We start from the raw sequence: 21,391 nt of genomic DNA on the forward strand, positions 1-21,391 counted from the left end.
GCTTTAAAAAATTTTGATGATTCTGATGAAATTTTTGACTTACTACCTTCTGTTACCATTTTAGAGCAATTCTATCATACATTTTCACTGGGCTGTTTTCTCTGCTGGCACATCAGCTCTTGTATACGTCCTTTATTCTGATGGTCATTTTTAAATATGCACAGTAACAAGCACTTTCCCTTTACTGTGGAGAAGGAATGCCATATCAAAATTGCTGAAATGGAAGCTCGCGAGAAACTTAAAACTTTACAAGTTGGTTAAATGATGTAGAAGTCAGGAAAAATAAGTAAGTCTGTTAAGCATGATAACAGCCATGCTATTAGAATAGTTAATTATGGGATATCACAAATCTAGCACTGTTTTCAACACTTGATAGCTATGCCTTTATTTCATCCCTACAATGAAAACTTACAACCTATGAGGTACTCTTAAAGTTCTCAAGGTGAGGAACTTGACACCTCGAGAGGTGTCACCCTATTTCTGAGAATCCATATGCTAGGTTCATGCCATAACATGTACTAAAGAAACACCCAGGTTACCCTGCGTGGCTTTCCAGAAGAGAAGCATTCCCTGAGCAATGGCGTAGGCCACTTTTCTCATGCACACATTGTAATTCCATTGCCTGCTAGTTCCGAACCAGACGTTAAGTCGTGTTTGCCGTCAGACCCTTTTACCACGTCCTAGGGGCTGAGGCTGTCAGTCAGAATGACTCAAAAGCTACACCTGCTGGGTCCCAGAGCACATTATATTCTCCAGCACCAATACGTGCTTTTGAAGGAAAGGAGTTGGTCCACACATGGCAAAGGCATGTATGGATTTCCTTTCTGTGCCAACACGATGAAATGCTTTTCTTTAAACAAGTCCGTGTCCTGATTTTTCAAAGACTTTATCATTCTATGAAAGGGGAAAAAGTGTGAAGACCTGATTGAAAGACTGCCCTTCCCGCTTTGATTTTTCTGAGCACCGTGGCTCTCTTGAATGCCATCTCTCCTCTCCTTTTACTCCTGTCTTTCTTCGTGGGGCCTCGCTTCTCCTTCCCTGTGTGTTTGTATTACATGGCTCATTCCAGCTGACACATTTTGTTAGTGTTCACAGACAGATGAGAAGGAGTAAAATCACTGTGAGTGTTGTTTCTCATTCTTTTAGGTCAACGGGCTTACTTTCAGAGATGGCACTCCTCGATTGCTCTGCTTGGGGCATAATTGATCAGTATCAAGTTGGCAGCATATTTTACATCTGGCTTGTTAATTTAACTCACCGCGTGCCGACTTCATAGCGGTGTTGGCTTCTCTCTTAGGGCTCCGTGTGTAACATACGTATTAAGCTGTCAAGAGGCTGGCAAGGCAAGAATGAATGGTTTGTAACTTACTCATCTGAGCCATTATAAGTAATATCTGTGGCTTCTGCATCAGACTAAAACACATGGTGGTAATTACTCTCTCACTGATCGTTAAATATTGTTTAAGGTTAGAATAATTTTAAGTAGAATCCTCATTTGAAAGCCCTACCTCTAATATGGCTTTATGGTCTCTGCACAGCACATAATTACCAAGTTTTGGGGCATTCGCGAGATTCTAGGCATTCTTTAATCAAGAAAAGCAATTTTGCCAGTTTTGTTAAAACAGCTGTCACTTTATGATACATCCACTCGTGGGGGAAAAAAAAATGAGGTGGTATATATTAGCATCAAATATGAAAAGCTGGTGAATATTTTACCTACAAATCTCCACCTCCAAAATACAGGGATATAAAATAAAATACCTAGAAAACAGAAATTCCACCCATTTTTAAAAATTATTATTAAACCATGGCATATTAAGCAAATGATCACCCTGTGCTCCCGGGTTTCTTTATATGCATTTAGCAAGCTGTCCTGGATCATTTATAAAGAAAGTCGCGAAATCACACTTGCTATTTTAAAGATGTATTACTTGGGGCACCTGGGTGGCTCAGTCGGTTAAGCGGCCGACTTCAGCTCAGGTCATGATCTCGCGGTCCGTGAGTTCGAGCCCCGCGTCGGGCCCAGTGCTGACAGCTCAGAGCCTGGAGCCTGTTTCAGATTCTGTGTCTCCCTCTCTCTCTGACCCTCCCCCGTTCATGCTCTGTCTCTCTCTGTCTCAAAAATAAATAAATGTTTAAAAAAAAAAAAAGATGTATTACTCTGCCAACATAATCCATATGGTTTATCCAAGTAGTTGAGACACCTCCGCTTAACCAAAACTTTAACAGATGCTACTTAGCACAGATGTGATGAACTTGTGAGAGACTGGTCACAGCTCAGAAAAGACGCCTCTAGATGTCATCTCCTTCTTTTGCCTTTGATAGGACTGCATGTAAACTGTGATATAGTGTTTTACAAATGAAAGGTAAAGTATTAATCCTTCATGATAATTTACTATATCAAAATTAATTAATTAATTAAAATGTGTTTAAAATGCCAGAAAGCATTATTCTTTGGATTTTAATGCACTTTTGTAACTTTGTGAAGGATGAAAAAGTGATGGTTTCATTATACTGTTTATAAGCTTGATAGATTTACAAAGACCAAGCATTTCAGTACAAAACTACCACATTCTTACTTGATTTTCAACTTTAAGGATTGGTAGTTTGAAAAATGCCACATTACCTCAACTTTTTAACGACTGGGTTTGATGAAGGAGAAGAGATTTTGCATAATACGAGACATTTGTGGGTCCTAGGTTAAAGGAAATGGGGAAGAAAAATTATTCGAAATGACCACATAAAAACAAAATGAAGGGGCTTTGATTTCTGGCAAGGTTGAGAGCTACAAAGTCTGGAAAATTTCCCAGTATGAAACAGTTAGAAATGCTGGATGTAATGTAATAAAGGTCCTTTCAAATGTATTGCTGACCTTGTTAGTAAGAGGTCTCCTGGGGACGAAAATAAAGAGAAAACCAAAAACCAGAGCAGTAAAGCTAATACCGATATTGCAGCTGCTTGGGGCATTTGTCAGTCTCAGTAACCAGGAGGCTTGAGTTTTAACAGCTGCATCACTACTGGAGACAGGACCTTGGGCCTGCACAAGAAGGGATTTTAGAATTAAAACCACCATATGAAGCACAGAATTTTTGAACAGTTATAACTTTAGTAAAAGAGTAGAATAGAAAAAAAAAAAATCCACTTAGCAGTAAAGAGAAATGACGAGGAAATTCGTCCTGGCAAAGCAAACACTTCTTCTCTGGAAGGATATGCTGTGAATTCAGACCTCAGTTCTGTCCATAGATAAAATTGCCTAACACGTGAATTCACAACCTGAAATTACAGAAGTACACAGGGGATATGTAACCATGAGCTAGAGTCAAGCAGAAACAATAAGCAGTTGAATTAGTTCCTAATAATTTTAGAAATGGGATTAGTAGTTACAGAATACAAAACAGATGTGTTTCAAATATTTAAAAACTAAAATTTGTATCAAAAACATAAAAAAATAAGAAAAAGAATATTTTGCTGGCAAAATAAAACTCTAGGCAGTCTTGATAAAGAACCAAAAGGACCTCTAGGAGTGAAAATTCTAATCTTTGCCTTAAGAATTTAGTTCATGGTTTAAACATCAGATTAGACACACGAGAGAATTAGCAAACCACTAGACAAATCTGAAGAAACTACTTAAAAGTAATGAATAAAGACAAAATATTTAGAAAATATGAAAGAGAAGTTAAAATATGTAGGCTGCAGTGGCACTTTTACAAAGGACTACGAATTTTTTTTAATTTTTTTTAATGCTTATTTTTGAGAGAGATTGTGCAAGAGGGAGAAGGGCAGGGGCGCCTGGGTGGCGCAGTCGGTTAAGCGTCCGACTTCAGCCAGGTCACGATCTCGCGGTCTGTGAGTTCGAGCCCCGCGTCAGGCTCTGGGCTGATGGCTCAGAGCCTGGAGCCTGTTTCTGATTCTGTGTCTCCCTCTCTCTCTGCCCCTCCCCCGTTCATGTTCTGTCTCTCTCTGTCCCAAAAATAAATAAAAAACGTTGAAAAAAAATTAAAAAAAAAAAAAGAGGGAGAAGGGCAGAGAGGGAGGGAGACCCAGAATCCAAAGCAGGTTCCAGGCTCTGAGCTGTCAGCACAGAGCCCGATGCAGGGCTTGAACTGTGAGAGCTTGACCTGAGCCAAAGTCGGACGCTTAACTGACTGAGCCACCTAGGCACTCCAGGGACTACCAGTTCTTTGATGCCCTTCCTATCTTGAGATGGAGTCCATGCCCTTGAAACCGGGCAGATTTGTGACTGGACCAAGAGTATGGTGTAAATATTATATAATTTCTGAAGCTAAGTCATAAAAGTCTATACAACTTCTACCTTGTTTGCTAGAATGATTGTTCTTGGAACCCTGAGCTGACATGAAAGAAATCCATTAAATTACTGTGAGCCTCTGATGGTTTTGTTTTGTTTTGTTTTTTAAATGTTTATTTATTTTTGAGACAGAGAGAGACAGAGCATGAACGGGGGAGGGGCAGAGAGAGAGGGAGACACAGAATCCGAAGCAGGCTCCAGGCTCTGAGCCATCAGCCCAGAGCCCGGCGCGGGACTCGAACTCGCGGACTGCGAGATCGTGACCTGAGCTGAAGTCGGACGCTTAACCGACTGAGCCACCCAGGCGCCCCGAGCCTCTGATGTTTTGAGGAATACCAAACCATTCAGAGCCCAGTCCTAGCTCTTGAGGTCACTCCTAGTTGTTTGAGTGTTCCCATCCGAGGTCCCAGACATCATGGAACAAACACATTCCATCCGTGCTCTGCCCTATTAGAATTCTTGACCCACAAATAGTGGTTGTTACTAAGTTTTGCAGCGAGTTTTTACACAGCTGTAGGTAAATGGAACAGATAAGACGAGAAGTTCAAACATACATCAAGAGAGTTTTGAAAGAAGATAATAGAATGGGAAAGAGGCAATAGCTAAGGAAATAGAAACTGAGAAATTTCTAGAATTGATAAATGACAAAAACCCTTGGATCCCAGAAGCATAATGAATTCCAAACAGGAAAGATAAAAGAGACCATACTTTAATGCAGCAAAATACTATGGAACATTAAAGTCAAAGATAATACGTTAAAAGCAAATGGAGAGAAAATAAAAATAGATTACTTAGCAATGAAGTACAACCTGCATCAGTAAGTATAGTTAAAAACTGGAAACATTCTGTTAATTGACAGAAGGATTAATAAAGATATTGTGATACGCTACAACAATAAAAAGCTACCCATGCTACCCAGTAATAAAAAATGGTTGAACAGGAACTGTGTACCTCAACAGGAATCAATCTCCCAAACATAATGTTGGAAGAAGAATATAATATGATGGCATTTAGGTAAAGTTTAAATGTGAGAAACTATACATATGTCTCTGTGTATTCTTTTGTAGTCCATGTGTATATAAAATATAAAGACATAGTTCAGAAGGATAAACATTAAAGTCAGTATAGTGGTCACTACTAGGGGTGAGAGAAGGAAGAGGAATGTGATTGGAGAGGACTACACTCGAGGCTTGAATGTTTTATTTATTATTATTTTTTTTAATGTTTATTTATTTTTGAGAGAGAGAGTAAGAGACAGAGTGCGAGCAGGGGAGGGGCAGAGAGAGAGAGGGAGACAGAATCCGAAGCAGGTTCCGGGCTCTGAGCTGTCGGCACAGAGCCCAACACGGGGCTCGAACTCAAACACCGTGAGATCGTAACCTAAGCCAAAGTCAGACACTTTACCAACTGAGCCACCCAGGCACCCCAAATGTTTTATTTTTTTAACTGGGCAGCAGCTGCATGAGTACTCATTATTCTTTGTACTTGTATGTCTGAAGATTTTATAATAGAATTTTGAACAGGAATAGGAAGATTTAATGAATAGGGTGAATAGGAAGCTATATGACTTCTTGAAGGAAATACGTGCTTAGTGTGAAAAGATTTGGAGAATAGAAATTATGTGAATCCTATTGTCACAGGAGGGTGGGAGAGACACTGGTCCTTGTCTCACAGAGTCGAAGAATTAATCTCACGGACAACAGAGAGTGAGCAAAGTGATAGAGTCTTTTGAGAGAAAGTGTAAAGCTTTCAGGAGTGAGAGGGGTCCCGACTGGGTACCCAGCAAGGATTTTTGTCCCAGACTTTTTACTGGGACCTTATCAGAAGGTTTGTGAGACTTGATGCGTGGCATCTAGCTCGGACAGGTCAGGAACAGGTTTATCTCATCCTCCTTTCTTCCCAAACTCTGCTGCCACTGACTCTTCCTCAGCCTCCCCCCTGCAGCTGCAGCCTGACTCCCTGAAGGTCCCTTACCTCTCCCTGCCTAATGTTAACCCTTTCCCTATTCACTGTTTACCTTTTGGGTTAAATAAATAGTTAAACACATAGAAGAAAGATCAAAGCAGATCTGGCATGAAATCAGTTCTACCTGACCGAGACATTTTTGAGCCTTGGCAAGTCGGGGTTGATGAACTGGTGGAGGGGAGGAAGTAAAATAGGAGATTTGGAACCTTATGGCTGAAGTCTAGGAATTGTTTATGAATGGAAGGTGTTGTTTGATAATGAACAAGGTAGAATTTGGACTTCTATATCGTTAGTGATACCACTGAAACATCTTTATACTCTTAAAAATCCTCTGATCTTTCTGAATATTTATAATAAATACCGTGCCCCATTTTGATGAAGGTGACTATTTTTCATTATTCAAACACCTGTCAGTCACTGTGATTTGTCAACCATAAATGAAGTCCTTGTAAGTAAGAATGAATGGGAAAGAGGGGGATGTGCGTGGGTGGGACTAGAGAAAGGCGGGTGAGAAGCAAAATACTCACTGATTTTTAAATTGTTAAGAATAGTGGTTCTGAGGCCATTAACGCCATTTTCTTCTTTCCAATGGTAATTTGGTCAAATGGAGAAGCATGAGTTATGGGAAGACAGCTTACTTGGAGATTTAACTTGATTTTTAAACCCTTTGGCAAAACTTTTGCTCAGTCTTTTAGTTGGATCTTTTCTTTGCAAATAGAGACTCCTTTAGATTATTGCCAAGTGTTGGGGCGCCTGGGTGGCTCAGTCGGTTAAGCTGCCGACTTCGGCTCAGGTCATGATCTCGCGATCTGTGAGTTCGAGCCCCACGTCGGGCTCTGTGCTGACAGCTCAGAGCCTGGAGCCTGTCTCGGATTCTGTGTCTCCCTCTCTCTGACCCTCCCCTGTTCATGCTCTGTCTCTCTCTGTCTCAAAAATAAATAAACGTTAAAAAAAAAAATGTAAAAAAAAAAAAAAAGATTATTGCCAAGTGTTATGGCAAGTATGTGATGTACTCGGGAGTTATTAAAAAATACAGGGGAATCACAGGAATGGTAATAAACATTATAAAGCTGAGTAGAAGAAGAAAATAGAATCTGAATGATAGCTGGCCCACAAATACTCATCTTCCAGTAAGTGATTCAGCTAACTTTCATGTTTGCCTTCCCTACTGTAGTCTTATGTTCTCACAATTAGGATTCTTTTAAAAATTGGACTTCTATATCATGCTTCAATTGCTTTTTTCTCTACCTCATTTCAATTTTTAGCTTTATATGAGTAAGCATATGATCTTGGCTTCTAGCCAGCCTTCGAATTGGCTGCCGTGGGTCCACTTAGCTGTAGAACAAGGTCTCTAGTCTGACCCCATCAACAGGGACTTTATTATATGTGGACTAGATGAACTCAGTGATGGTGACAGTTACTTGGTCTCATTTTTACGCCCAGCCGTGTACCATCGGCAGAGTGTGATTTCCACCTAATCAGCTAGTACAAGCAAAGATTTGACGGGGTTACCACAGTTTTGATAAGTCTGTAGGCAAAGAATTACTACTAAGTTTAATATCTGGTACAAAGTTAACGTTACTAAGTTTAGTGTTTGGCTTTCTCTAGTAACCTTATTGTTTCATATGTTTTGATTCTAAATTTCTACAGTGGTATTTGCCCCTCTCTAGTGCCTCTTAGAACCTGGGTTCCCCACACCTCATGACCTGATTATTAATACAAGTACTAACCTTTCTCCAAACTAGTTAATTCTTTAATCCGGCCTTAAAATAAATTCAAGCAATTGTTCATTATATTTTAGCTTACCTATTACTAATCAGTTGCCGGGAAATGTAACTTAAAGAAAGCACCTACTGGATAAAGGTATTTGTTTGGCATAAATATTTGCATCAAATCTTAAAATACTAGCGTATGAATCTAGGAAACGATGTGTGTGTACAGGCATATGTAAAATTTATTTTTAACAGTAGGCTTAGAGGACATGTTTGCCTTGAAGCACTCTTAAAGTAGTTGGTCTAGAGTGGAACTCTTTAGCATTGCTTTATATGCCGTTGAACTCAGACTTAGAATCATGATTGAGACACCCCATAATGCAAATAGAAATGTCCTGAGGTCATTGTGTAATTTTATAGGGCTCTTCACCAAAGCCCAGAAGAAGGTAGTAAATTATATTAGCATGATTAACTCCAAAAGAGCTGGCCTTTTTGGGAAGCCAGCTGAAAATCGAATTCTGTGTGTAGGCACACAGTGTATAGAATAGGCATTATATGGTGTACATATCTACATGCATTTTTCCTTTGATCAACACAGCGTTTAATTAACTGGAATGAAGTCTTCCACAAAATGAAAATATGTCTTGAAAAAAATGGCACCAATAAAACAATACCTTGAAGCTTTCTACTCTGAGTCCCAATGGATTAGTGATTTCACTTTACATTTGAAATGACAGTATAGTGGTGATTATTGCTCCTTTGGGATGGATAAGAAAAGAAATGGTGCCCAATTTTATTAGTCATTAGTATTCTCTGTTATAAGTGATATGGGAAGCTCTGAAACTGGAAGAACATGGCCTGAATATATTTTTTTAAACAAGTAAATTATCTTTCAGTATTAGTAAAAATGTAGTTTGTCTGCCTTAGAAAAAGAAAACCTTCAAACATAATTTAGCTTGTCTGTCATTTTAAACACTTCTGAAGACATAGCCCCATGGTCCAGGCCCATTTTTCTTTGTCAGGAGATGGTTCGTTGGTTCCTGGGTGAAAGTTTTGACATTGATGCTACATTCTGAGTACTTGAGAAACCAAAGGGTGCCAGTTATTCTGGGATTAAATAATGGTGTCTCCTCTGTCAGTCAGACATTTGCAGTATTCTGTGTATGGTCTGAAATCATTGAAATGCCCTCTTTCCTTACATATTTTTATTATGATACTATTGATTACCATTCTTGTTAGATTTCTCTTTGTTACTAGTCATCTTTATAGGGTCTTCCATATGCAGTCCAGTCTTTCTCATCCCCACATTTATTGCTGGATGGATTAAGAAATCCATTCCTGAAACTATGTTTTGATCTCCAAACAAAACAGCCTACTCTTCCAGCTGTATCTTGGTAAGTAATCCTTGCAGTGGAGCGATTGCTCGGAACCATGCTGAAAGTCCCTTTCCCTGACCATTTTCGGCTTCTTCCTTGAGCGTTCATCCAGTTCCCCTCCCATCTCTCAACTCTCAACACATACAAAGTAAGGGAAACTGAGCAATCTCATGGCCCCAATCTTCACATACCTGCCCAGTCATGACAGCTGTGAAGTAACAAAGATTTTTATTCCTGATTTTCTTGAAGGGGAGAAGAATCACTTTTTAAAATTCATCTGAAAGCCAAACGTTATAAAAATCTTTTTTTTTTTCCTTATTAACACAGTATTTATTTGTCTTCCCTCTGTCAAACCCTGAGTCAAGAATTTTCCCCAGGCTGCCTGGCAGTGGGAGGGAGGTATTACAAAAGGAACACACAGGGCAGATGAGACACTGGGGAAAGACCTATGGGAAGTGGAGACAGCTCTGTCACATGGAGAAGATGATGAGAAAGGCCATCATCATGCAAAAGAGTCCCGTGGCCTCCGGGAGGGCAAAGCCCAGATGACGTAGGAGAAGAGCTGTTGCTTCAGAGAGGGGCTCCTGGCATAACCAATGATGAGGCTCCCAAACGCAGTCCCAGTTCCAGCCCTGGAGCCAGCCACCCCTACCGTGGCAACCCCAGCCCCAATGCACTTGGCTGCTGTGTCCTGTCCCTTGAAATGGCGCTGGTTCGGAAGCTGTGGCTGGGAATACGTGAGGTCGGGGGGTGTGGGACTGCCAAGCTGCCAAGGCTCCATCCGTCAGTGTCTCCAGTGGTTTTAGCGACACTGCAGACAGTGATGGGCTCAGCAGCTGAGAGGTGCTCCTGACCAAGAAGGGGCAGAGACTAACTTTGCACTGAGGGGCTTTGGCAGGAGAGTAGTTCCCAGTGCAGAGAAGATGGGGCGGAGGGGGGATCCTCTTCGGATAGCTCTTCCTAACACCCTTCAAGCGTTTTCCAGCAGCCCCTGGTCATCTCTCTTTCTTAGAAATCAGTGTTTCTTAATATTGTCAATGACTTAATCACATTTGTTAAGCATTTGCTTCGTGTCAGACAATGCGCTAACCACATTATAGGCATTATTTTTACTTTGCCCAAGCGGCCTTATGCGGTATGCTCTTTTTTTTTTTTTTTTAATTTTTTTTTTATGTTTATTTTTGAGACAGAAAGAGACAGAGCATGAACAGGGGAGGGTCAGAGAGAGGGAGACACAGAATCTGAAATAGGCTCCAGGCTCTGAGCTGTCAGCACAGAGCCCGACGCGGGGCTTGAACTTGTGGACTGCGAGATCACGACCTGAGCCGAAGTCGGACGCTTAACCGACTGAGCCACCCAGGCGCCCCTGCGGTATGCCCTTTTGATATCTTTGTTGTTTTGGAAGGGGAAATTGAGGTTCAGCGACTTGAGTTACATACCCCTCGTTACACAATAAGGAAGTCATGGAACCCTGGTTCAAACCCAGGCAGTCTGATCTGATTCCAGAAGTTGCTCTCTTGATGGTCATATGCACTGAAATCAGTAAAACTGTGTGTAATGCTGCCTGTGTCCACACACTGAGGATAGAAAGAAAGATGGCCATACCCAACTGGGTCTCAGTAGCCTCTAAAAAAGAAAGGCTATTAAAAAAAGGGGGGGGGGCGTCTATTAGAGGAAGGGAGAAGCAGGATAGCAAAACACTAAGACTTTAGAGAAGAAATTATTTTTGAGCAAAGTTTCAGTAGGTGTGGCCAGATTGTGTAGCGTGGCTCAAGGCTGAAGAGAAAAGGGAGTGGTCCTGAGAGGGTGACCCCTGTACCAGTGCCGTCTCATCCCTTGGGAAGTTGTTAGAAATGGAAACTCTCAGTCCCACCCAGACCCATGGAATCCGAAACACTAGAGGTCAGGCCCGGGATTTTGCTTTGTCGCAAATCCTTACAGGTGATCCTGATATGTGTTCAATTTTGAGAGTCATTGTAAATGCTCAGGTGAGAACACAAGACTTATTTCAAGAATTTGAATATTATTTTCACTTCTCTTCCTTGCAACCAGAAGGAATAGATCTGGGTCTGATTCCACCTTGCCTGTCTCTGGCCCAATAGTATTTGCAAAGAGAAGCAGTTGAGGATATATTCTCTTTTTATTTATTTTTAGTTAAAAAAAGTACACCTTATGGATAGCAAGAGCCAATGTTTTACCCTCAAAGAGTTGAGCCTCTTTTCAACTAACGTATCAGTCTTGAAAAACTTACTGTTGTTGCCATTATTTAATGTCTGGGTCAAAACCAAACCATTGACAGCTTAAGTCATTGTTGATCCTTGTTAAACTAACAGTGACTGATGTCCATTAAATGTCTACTCATTTTAAAAGTTTGACATGCAGGGGTGCCTGGATGGCTCTGTTGGTTAAGCGTTGGACTCTTGATTTCACCTCAGGTCAGATCAAGCCCTGCATCAGGCTCTGTTCTGGGCGTGAAGCCTGCTCTCTCTCCCCCTTCCCCCATGTCTAGAATTGACATGCAATTCTAGAAGTTCTGAATTACGCTTATCTGAGCAACTAATGTTGTGTATCACATCCTGTTATAGTAAAAGCCAAAGGCCTGTCCAGACTCATTTATTATAGTGAAATATGACTGTAGTAAGGATCACTTGAAATAATACTGTCTTATATGAAGATTAACGTATGGTTGGTGTATTCTCCACATTTCAGAGATTATCTGTGCTGTTTCTCAGGTCATTAAAAAGCAAAATATAGTACTGATTATGGATCATTTAAGCATGACATTATAAATTGTAAAACAAATTAATAGTCCCCCTTACATTTTGGTCTTTTTTTTTCTTTATAATCTCTTGGGTTTTTTATTGTTGTAGTTGACATTGAAGTGACATAATTTACTGATTTCTTGAAATTAACTGCTTTTGAACAGCACATTAATCCCCCTCTCCTTTTTACTGTGTTTCTATTATATTTATTACAGTTATATTTTAACTTACTTGTTTGCATGTTTTCGAATCTGAAGGCAGAAAATCTTGTTGGTGTCCCATGCCTAGGGCATAATTACCGGATTCCTTTTTTTCTTTTTAAGTCGTGTCACAAATGGTCCAGTCAGTTGACCCTATGCAATATATACATTTAATAAACATTCACTGAGCACTGACTTTGTGTGTTAATTGCTTTAGGAAACATTCTAAGCACTGACTGGTCTGTACTTGGCTGCATGAGAATTACTACCTCCGGGCCCCATCCCTAATGATTCAGACACTACAGGTTAAAGACTGGGACCTGAGAAGCTAGTATTTGAAAGCTCCCAAGGTAATTCTAGTGTTCTCTTAGGGCTGAATGATAAAGAGATGGTCCTTTCCCTAGACTGGTTAGTCTTCTTCCTTATCTTTTCTGTTACTCTTTATCTCTGTTCTCATTCATAGAAACAAGCAAAGTAAAATAGGGAGATGATGGCTTATGTTAATGCTACAGAAGTGGAAGGCACCTTCACAGATTATCTTACTTAACTGCTACAGTTTTTCTGTGAGGTAAATACTATTATTTGCATAATTTTTTTCATAAAGCACCGAAGGTTACAAAATCTTACACAAGGTCATGCATCTAGTTAGTTCTACAGTATGGGTTTTAAAACCCAGAGGCATGTAACTCAGGAGCCCACGTTCTTTTCCCCTAACATAACCAGCACTACCATACAATGGAAATTAGTTGTTTTATAAACGTGCTATGCTAAACTGCATATATGTGTTCAGTTTTAAGAACAAAGAAAAATGCAAATAAGTCGAATGCTTCATTAAAAAGAGTTCAAATGCTCTAGGAAAAAAGAAGATGAAGTTGATTTTATATTTGTGGCCTTTGATTTTATTTTTTTCCTCTGTGCTCTGTGTATTTGTGCCTTTTCAGGAAAAGAATGCCTTCGGCTATTTTTTTTTATTTGGTGTGTATAGTTTTAAGTAGTGATTTCATTTTTGAGTTGAAACTACTAATATGAAAGACAATGCATAGGGGTATTGTACAACTTTATTTTTTAGCACTATACATTATATATCTCTTCAACTCGTGAAAAGAGCTACCAACATTTAGTGGGCATGTTACTCTGTACCAGGATCTAATGTCTTGGTTTTTTATTTACTCAAGTATGTTGGCTGTTGTTTTTCTCTCTTAATGGTTTTTAAGGCCATGCATTTAGATTTTGCATAGAATGTTAAAGTTTGGAGGCCGATGGTTAATTTATTTGTGCATGTCCTGTGTCTATAATATGGAAATTAAAAATAGGGTCATGATAATAATTTAGTCAATAAGAGTAGACATGTGTTTTACCAGTTTGATGCCATGAATATATTATTTCTTATAAAGGTATGCAGTAACCTTGAGGTTGCTTTTGAAAAGTACCTGTTACTGTTAATTAGTATCAACATCACCTTTTTAGAGCCACACGATATGATGCAAATGTTTGTAAGGGTGAAATCTTAACACACACTAAAGAGGCCAGTGTGAACTATATTTACAGAGGGTTATATTTACATTTAGACTGTTCAGAGATTCATATTCTTAAACTCCTCTGTGTCTTTGGGATGCCCTTTGCCTTAGCCCCTTGTGCAAATCTATGATCAGCCTTCAGATCCACTCCTCAGTAGAGTTTTGCCTGCCTGACCCTTTTTATGCTGAATCGGTGATTAGGTGCGTCACTTCCTGTAGAGATTTATCTGAATGTGTGTCTTCTTTACTGTGAGATGTAAGGACCATCTCTAGGAGCTCCAGCAGAGTCTAAAGTATTGCACATTCTCTAAATGTTTGATTTTGGCTTAATGAATAAAGTTTATTACTTGCTGTTGTAATGGAGAACGTACTAGAGCAATTGATTTTTCATTATCAGTTGCGAGATACATATTGTGACTCTTATTTTTAGGAAAACTGAGTTCCAGAGTAACTAAAAAGCTTGTTAGAGTCATATAGAAGGTTCCTTAAATTTAGTCTGACACTGTAATCATTTGTCTTTCAATCCTACATACTTTTCAATAAAACAGCATTTGCCAAACTGTTCCAAAAGACATTAGTGCCCCAGGAAATGTAGCTGGAGTCATGGCCTGTAAGGGACAAGACAGAACTTAGCGGGGGGAAACCCTTGCTTAAATAAAATCTAGTAGTTTTTTTTTGGGGGGGGGGGGGGTTGGTTTTTTTTTTAAACTCCAGGACTTTTCTGAACTATAATGTACTGAAGTGCAGAGTGCCAGAAAGATTCATATAACATAGAGTATTTTACGAAGTTACGTGTTAACCCCATCTTTAAATTTACTCTTCTCTTGAGAGACTATTTTTTTTTTTAAAGATACAGTTTAGAGAAGCTGCACTAAATGAATTCTGTATGATGTTGATTCAAGTTCTTTATATCAAAGTCATCTTGACTTTGTGTGTGAACAAAAGAAATTGAAAGATATTGGTTGTGGACTACTCTTTTCCTGGATTTGTCTCTGATTTACTCTCTGAGTTTTGCAAATTCGAAAAGTGCAGGAAATCATTTCCATTTATTCATTAATAAAGAGGTTTTCTGGGGAAGACACATGTTAAAATACCCAACCTTGGAATTTGTGATTTTGAGCCTGTAAGTCTATTGTTTCGCTAATAGGTCCTAGTCAACATGTATATGCCAGATAATATTACAACAAATAACAATGGACAATCCACATTCATTTATTTTATTGAATTTATGTTTTATTTCCTGAAGTAGGTTGGCTTGGTAATTGTTTTTTATATGGAGACTTAGTTATCCAATGTGGTCCAAGGAACATTGCAGGGACCACTCTATGTTGTAGTTTATTTGTTAATAAAGGGAAAAAAACAGAGTTCTTCTCTGCTATTAAATATCATCTTGATAGTATCTGTTTTAAGAAAATTCAACTGATCAAATTCAAATCCTAGGCTTAACATGAATTAAAGTTTAATTCCAAGAGGGCAGTTAGAGGTAGTTGTGATTTCAGAAGGAAATCTCCAAAAGCTAATAGAGATTGTGGTTTTGGGGAGAGAATCCACAACACTAGTTGTAAAGAGAAAAGAACCCATTAGTGTCCAGGGTAATCAGTGTAAGGGACTATTACTGCCATCACTATATGGAATTCGTGATGGTAGAAGGGACAATTGAGTTTTTATAGTTTCCTCCAGGGACTAAGTAACTTAATTTGGTTAAATGTAGTCTGGAAAAAAAACATCCACACAAAATAAATATTGTGACTTTGAGAATGAGAATACCTGGCCTATTTGAATTTGAAAAGGAAAGGGGAGCTCCAGCTGTGAATTAGTGTGGAAGCAGTGTGACGAGGGACAACAGGCTCCACCATTTTCAAGCTTAATGATCTTGCACAGCTCACTGTCTATATTTACTTAAAAGGAAGTGGACTATGACTATAATTCTGATTATAACCTAGGAGTGTGAAAGAAAGTAAAGTAAATATGTCTGCAGCTGATTTTTTAGATGACGTAAAGGGTACCTGGGTGGCTTAGTTGGTTGAGTATTGGACTTCGGCTCAGGTATAATCTCACGGTTGTGAGTTCAAGCCCCACATCAGTCTCACTGCTGTAAGTGTGAAGACCACTTTGGATCCTCTGTGCTCCTCTCTCTGCCCCTCCCCTGCTTGCGCTCTCTCAAAAATATTTTTAAAAAAGAGAAAGAAAGAAAGAAAGATCATAGGACTGATTTTTTTTTTTTTTAGTAAATATTCCAGATCTGATCATCTAATTGAATTTTATCCATGAAACTCCTTATTTTTTTAATATAAAAAACTCTACCAGGGCACCTCGGTGACTCAGTAGGTTAACTGTTCCACTCTTAATTTTGGCTCTGGTCATGATCTCAAGGTCATGGGATCGTGCCCTGTGTTGGGCTCAGCATGGAGCCTGCTTAGGATTGTCTCTCTCTCTCTCTGCCAATTTCCAGTGCATCCACTCATGTGCTCTCTCTCTCTCTCTCTCTTTCTCTCTAAAAAAAAAAAAAAAAAAAAAGGCCACCCTTGCTCCAAACATTTCTTTTTAAGTTTATGTATTTATTTTGATAGAGAGAGAGAGCAGGAAGGGCAGAGAGAGAGGGAGAGAATCCCAAGGGGGCTCCGCACCATCAGCGCAGAGATGGATGTGAGTCTTGAACTCACGAATGAGCTGAAACCAAGAGCTGGACCCTTAACCAACTGAGCCTCCCATGTGCTCTGAGCTGAAACCAAGAGCTGGACCCTTAACCAACTGAGCCTCCCCGGTGCCCCTAAACATTTTTTTTTAATCTTCCTTTGGAATTACCTTACAGAAAATGTAAGGACCCAAAGGTTAAGTACAATTGCTTTATATATCTTCATATATGTTATATATACTTACATATGGTCTATGTGTATGTGTACACATGCACACATATTTTTATAACACCAAATGAAAGTACCTAATTTGTTCACTTTTATATTCATTAGAGGTTTAAGTCATTTTAAATGATCCAAAAAATCTGAAATAGACAAAGATATGTAACAACTTCACTTTTTTTTAATGTTTATTTTTGAGAGAGAGAGCGTACATGCACGGGAGGGGCAGAAAGAGAGGGACACAGAACCCGAAGCAGGCTCTGAGCTGTCAGCGCAAAGCCCAGCGTGGGGCTCGAACACATGAACCATGAGATCTTGTCCTCAGCCAAGTTCGATGCTGTACTGACTGAACCACCCAGGCACACCACCATTTCATTTTTAAAGGCAGTTTCTGAAGTAGAATAGTTTTAACAGTGTCAGTAGCTCTGAGGTTAATATCTAACATCCATAGGCAAGTATTTTGAACGACTTTTATTTGGATGTTTACATTATCATATTTAAAAAAAAAAAAAATAGCAATTATCTGGGCCGCCTGAGTGACTCAGTTGGTTGAGCGCTCGACTTTGGCTCCGGTCATGATCTCACGGTTCGTGGGTTTGAGCCCCTTGCCGGGCTCTGTCCTAACAGTTCAGAGCCTGGAGCATGCTTACGATTCTGTGTCTCTCTTTGCCCACCCCTAGCCTCCTCCTTTGATGCTCGCAGGCAGGCGCACGCACTCTCTCCCCTTCAAAAATAAACATTGAAAAATTTTTTTAAAAAACAGCAATTATATTATAGCATATTCTTACTTGGTGAAAGAAACAGGACAGATAGGCAGGGAGTTTGTGAATAAAATGCAGAGATGGGTATCAATGAAAATAAACAGTATGTTAAATCGGCAAGTGGTATTCCATCAAAGGGTTAAAAATACCTAGCAAGTCTTAATTTGCCGAATTCTTAATTCGTCGAATTCTTCTGAGTAATTAAAATTAAAATATAGTCCTAAGCTTCAGAAAATTTCCATTATTCGCATAACTCTTATCCTCCAAAAGGCCTGAGCAGAATATAATAGGACTGCGTAATTCACAATCTCTGATAGGATCATCTGAATTGGAGCTGAGTTGAAGCATAGTATTACCTTAAAGATTTTAATGAAATTGAATATTAACACAATTAAACAAGATCAACCAGATCAGAAGCTAACGATCAGATCATTTTAGGCACTGTCAAAGAGCTTGCTTCCACTGGGGCTTTGCTGTGCCAATTGCTCATGTGCTGTATTTGTGTATTAAACTATATTTTCTACCAGACCGCATTTAGGTAGAAGTTCCGCTGCATTTATAGCTTTAAAAGTGATTCAAGTTTTTTTTAAAGACAAAAGTATAGTATTCACTTGGCCTTTCTGATAACGTGTTAATGGACTTCCCTCCCATCCAGTATGAACCGTCACTTGATGACCATCCTGTGGATGTATGCATGATGCATGCAGATTTCTATGTGAAAAATTACACATGTGTATACCTTTTTATTTTATTCGTTCCATTAGCCTCAATATAATTAAATTATTATGATGAAAACATCCAGTTAAACCATTTCCAGCATCGTACCTTTATAAGAATTTATAAAGTATATGTACTTTATAAGAATTTACAAATTTGATCAGTTACAAATGCCTACTGCAAAGGTGATAGACACACATACGTATATTTGTATTTGTGTGTACGTGTATACAACTATACAGACTCCTAGGTCAACATTGAACATAGCTTTTGGTTGCCTACTAAGTGTACAGATCAGCACTCTCCAAGAGAGAGATAATATGAGCCACGTTAGGAAAAAAAAGGGTAAAGAAACAGGTGAAATAAATTTAATAATATTTTATTTCACCCAACACATCCAAAATGTGATTTTGTTAATCTTAAAAAATAAAACTGCCAGTTATTTTATCAGCAAAAATGGGTTTATTTCGGAATACCAGAGAATTGCAATCGGAGACAAGCAAGCTATGTCAAAACCAGAGGCAATTCCAGAAAACCAAGGAAGGGTACAGAGAAGAGGGGGGAGTTGGGAAGGCTGTTACAAACAAAAAGCCCATTGGAGTGCTAAGTATCCTTGTTTTTCCGGTGGCTGAGTTGTGAAGGTCTCTCCTCGACTGGGCTGTTGCTGGGGGAGAAGGAAAGCCTTTCTTCTGCCTGCTGGGAGAGTGAAGTCTGTGCCCAGGGTCCTTCTCTTCCTGTGTGCGCCCCCTGCCGGTCTCCATTCGAAATGAGACTTCCTTTCATTAATTTTCCACAATTTCCACCTGTAATTAATATAAAAATCACAAGACATTTTACATTCTTCTTTTCATGCTAAATCTTAGAAACCCGGTGTGTATTTGACACTTAGAGCACATCTCAGTTTAGGCTGCCCACATTTGACTTCACAGCTGCACGCGGCTTTTTCCGCCACTGTACCGGGCCACGCAGTCACGTCCTTGTCTACGCCCAGCGTGAGGAGCAAGGAGGGTCGGGATTTTGAGAACAATGCAGTTAGGATGAAATCAGAGATCATTTAACAGTTTCTCCAGTAATCGCTGCTTCCTTACTATAGAAAGTTCAAAAACAAGAAAACAAAACACAGGGTAGGAAAAAAAATAGCTTTCTAAATATGCATGGACGCAAAGACTATCTGCCAAAGAGCTGCCTGAATTATTTTTCTTTGTTTGCTGACAGAAGCCACATTTTCCAAATTCAAAGTAAGAACCACAGAAAGCTCCAGTCCTTGCTGATTCCTTCTCAGGTTGGGGAAGAAAAGTCTTCCTGCCTCCCCGTTGGAGCCATCAGCAGCTTTCATGAACATTCCTGTTGGGGAGGGCTGCCCCCCCCCCCCCCCCCAGCAGCTCTGAGGGGAGGTGTGGGGTTACCTGAGTAATCCGCTTCTCAAAAGAGATTGCAAACAGAAGATTCTGCAACTTTAGACTCTTAGGCCCAATTCATATGAATATGAAAGGGGGTGTCTTAGTCCCTAGACTGGGCAGCGTAGGAAACAAATTTATTTCCCACTGTTGTGGACGTCGGAAGTCCGAGGTCACCATGGTACCAACCTGGTTGAGTTGTGGTGGTGACTTCCCTTGGTTTACAGGTGGCCCACCTTCTTGCTGTGTCCTCACATGGTGGAGGGGGCGCGCTGATGTCTCTTACTCTGCGTAAACGAACCCTGATTCCATCGGGATGCTCCCTTACCATGACCTTATCTAAGTTTAACTACCTCCCAAAGACCCCACCTCCAAATAACCATCACATTGGGCTTCAATGTGCAAATTCTCAGGGGGCGGGGGGGGGGGGGGGGGGGGACACAAACATTCAGTTCATCACAGAGGACTGCTTTCGTATCTCAGGTGTTCACTGTCTCCATTTCTGGTAAAAAACAAAATAAATCAGTTCTTACACTAGTTTGTGTGTACATACTCAGTGGCCTTTTCCTACCTGTTTTGGTTTTTTTTTTTTTTTTTTCTTAAACTGACAAAAAATTGAAGCCAAGAGACTCATTTAGCATATAATTAATTGTCAGGTGCTTTGATAGAAATCAACTTATACTGGTGATTAGTTAAGAAAATGACAAAAAACATGGGGCGCCTGGGTGGCTCAGTCGGTTAAGCGTCCGACTTCGGCTCAGGTCAGGATCTCATGGTTTGTGAGTTCAAGCCCCACAATGGGCTCTGTGCTGACAGCTCAGAGTCCGGAGCCTGCTTTGGATTCTGTGTCTCCCTCTCGCTCTCTGCCCCTCTCCTACTTGCACCCTGCCTCTCTCTGTCTCTCAAAAATAAATAAACATTAAAAAAATTTTTTAAATGACAAGACACTTGTTAAGTAGAAACAAAGAAAAAGAGAGTTGACAATGGTATACCAATTAATTCGATTACATTTCCTATTTTAGATTATAGAAATCTGTTCATTTTTCCCCCTCAACTCTCAAATGCTTATTTCTGAAAAATGTATGTTACCATTTTTGTTTCTGACAGATACAAGGACTTGAAATTTTGAAATTCTGCTTATCTTAAGTGACAGTGGACAATTGCTTAGATAATGGAATAATAAAAATGGTACTTGAAATTTGCATGGTGCTTTACAGTTCATATTATTTGTAAAGTGCTTTTTTGAAATCCTCAAGATAGAACCTAATAAAAACCCTCAGATTTCGAGAACTTTTGAGCCTGGGCCACCCAGCTGTCAGCCAAGATAAGTCCTGCTTCTGACTTAGAAAACCCTTAGCTCTTCTATTAGAATGCAGCTGACTTTCCTGATTTACAAGAATTATAGGAAAAAGAAGACAGAAAAGTAGAATATGTGGTCAGTACGGGCAAAAGAAATTCTTTATAAGTGACTTACAGACTAAAATGAATGATTAGCTTGAAGCTCAGATTGAGTTGAAAATAGAGTTTGGGAAAGAACATCTATTCCGGTTGGCTACATAGGGACATACTGATTGAAAGGGTTCTGTAACGTATCTAGTCCTAATAAGAATTTCTTTGTCACTGAAAAAGAGGAACTGACTTGAATTGATGTTGTCTCAAGGAAAAAAGCAACCAGTGTGTTTATTCATTAAATATTTATTGAGCATGTATTATGTTCTGGAGAACAAAGACAGGAATGTCTGCCATCATGGAGCTTCAATTCTGGTGGAAGAGAAGTTTCTATTTCACTGAAGGCACTCTGCTGAGTATTTGATACTCTC

The 21,391-nt window shown here is 39.6% G+C and overlaps 1 protein-coding gene and 1 pseudogene across 1 annotated transcript in view; one reads left to right on the plus strand and one right to left on the minus strand.

Moving 5' to 3' along the window:
• EXOC4 (exocyst complex component 4) overlaps positions 1–21,391 on the plus strand; it is a 750,505-nt gene that overhangs the window by 397,793 nt on the left and 331,321 nt on the right. The window lies entirely within an intron of this gene.
• Positions 9,674–10,239, minus strand: LOC122211733 (annotated as a pseudogene).

Source organism: Panthera leo, chromosome A2 (assembly GCF_018350215.1).
Source record: "Panthera leo isolate Ple1 chromosome A2, P.leo_Ple1_pat1.1, whole genome shotgun sequence".
NCBI classification, from domain to species: Eukaryota; Metazoa; Chordata; class Mammalia; order Carnivora; family Felidae; genus Panthera; species Panthera leo.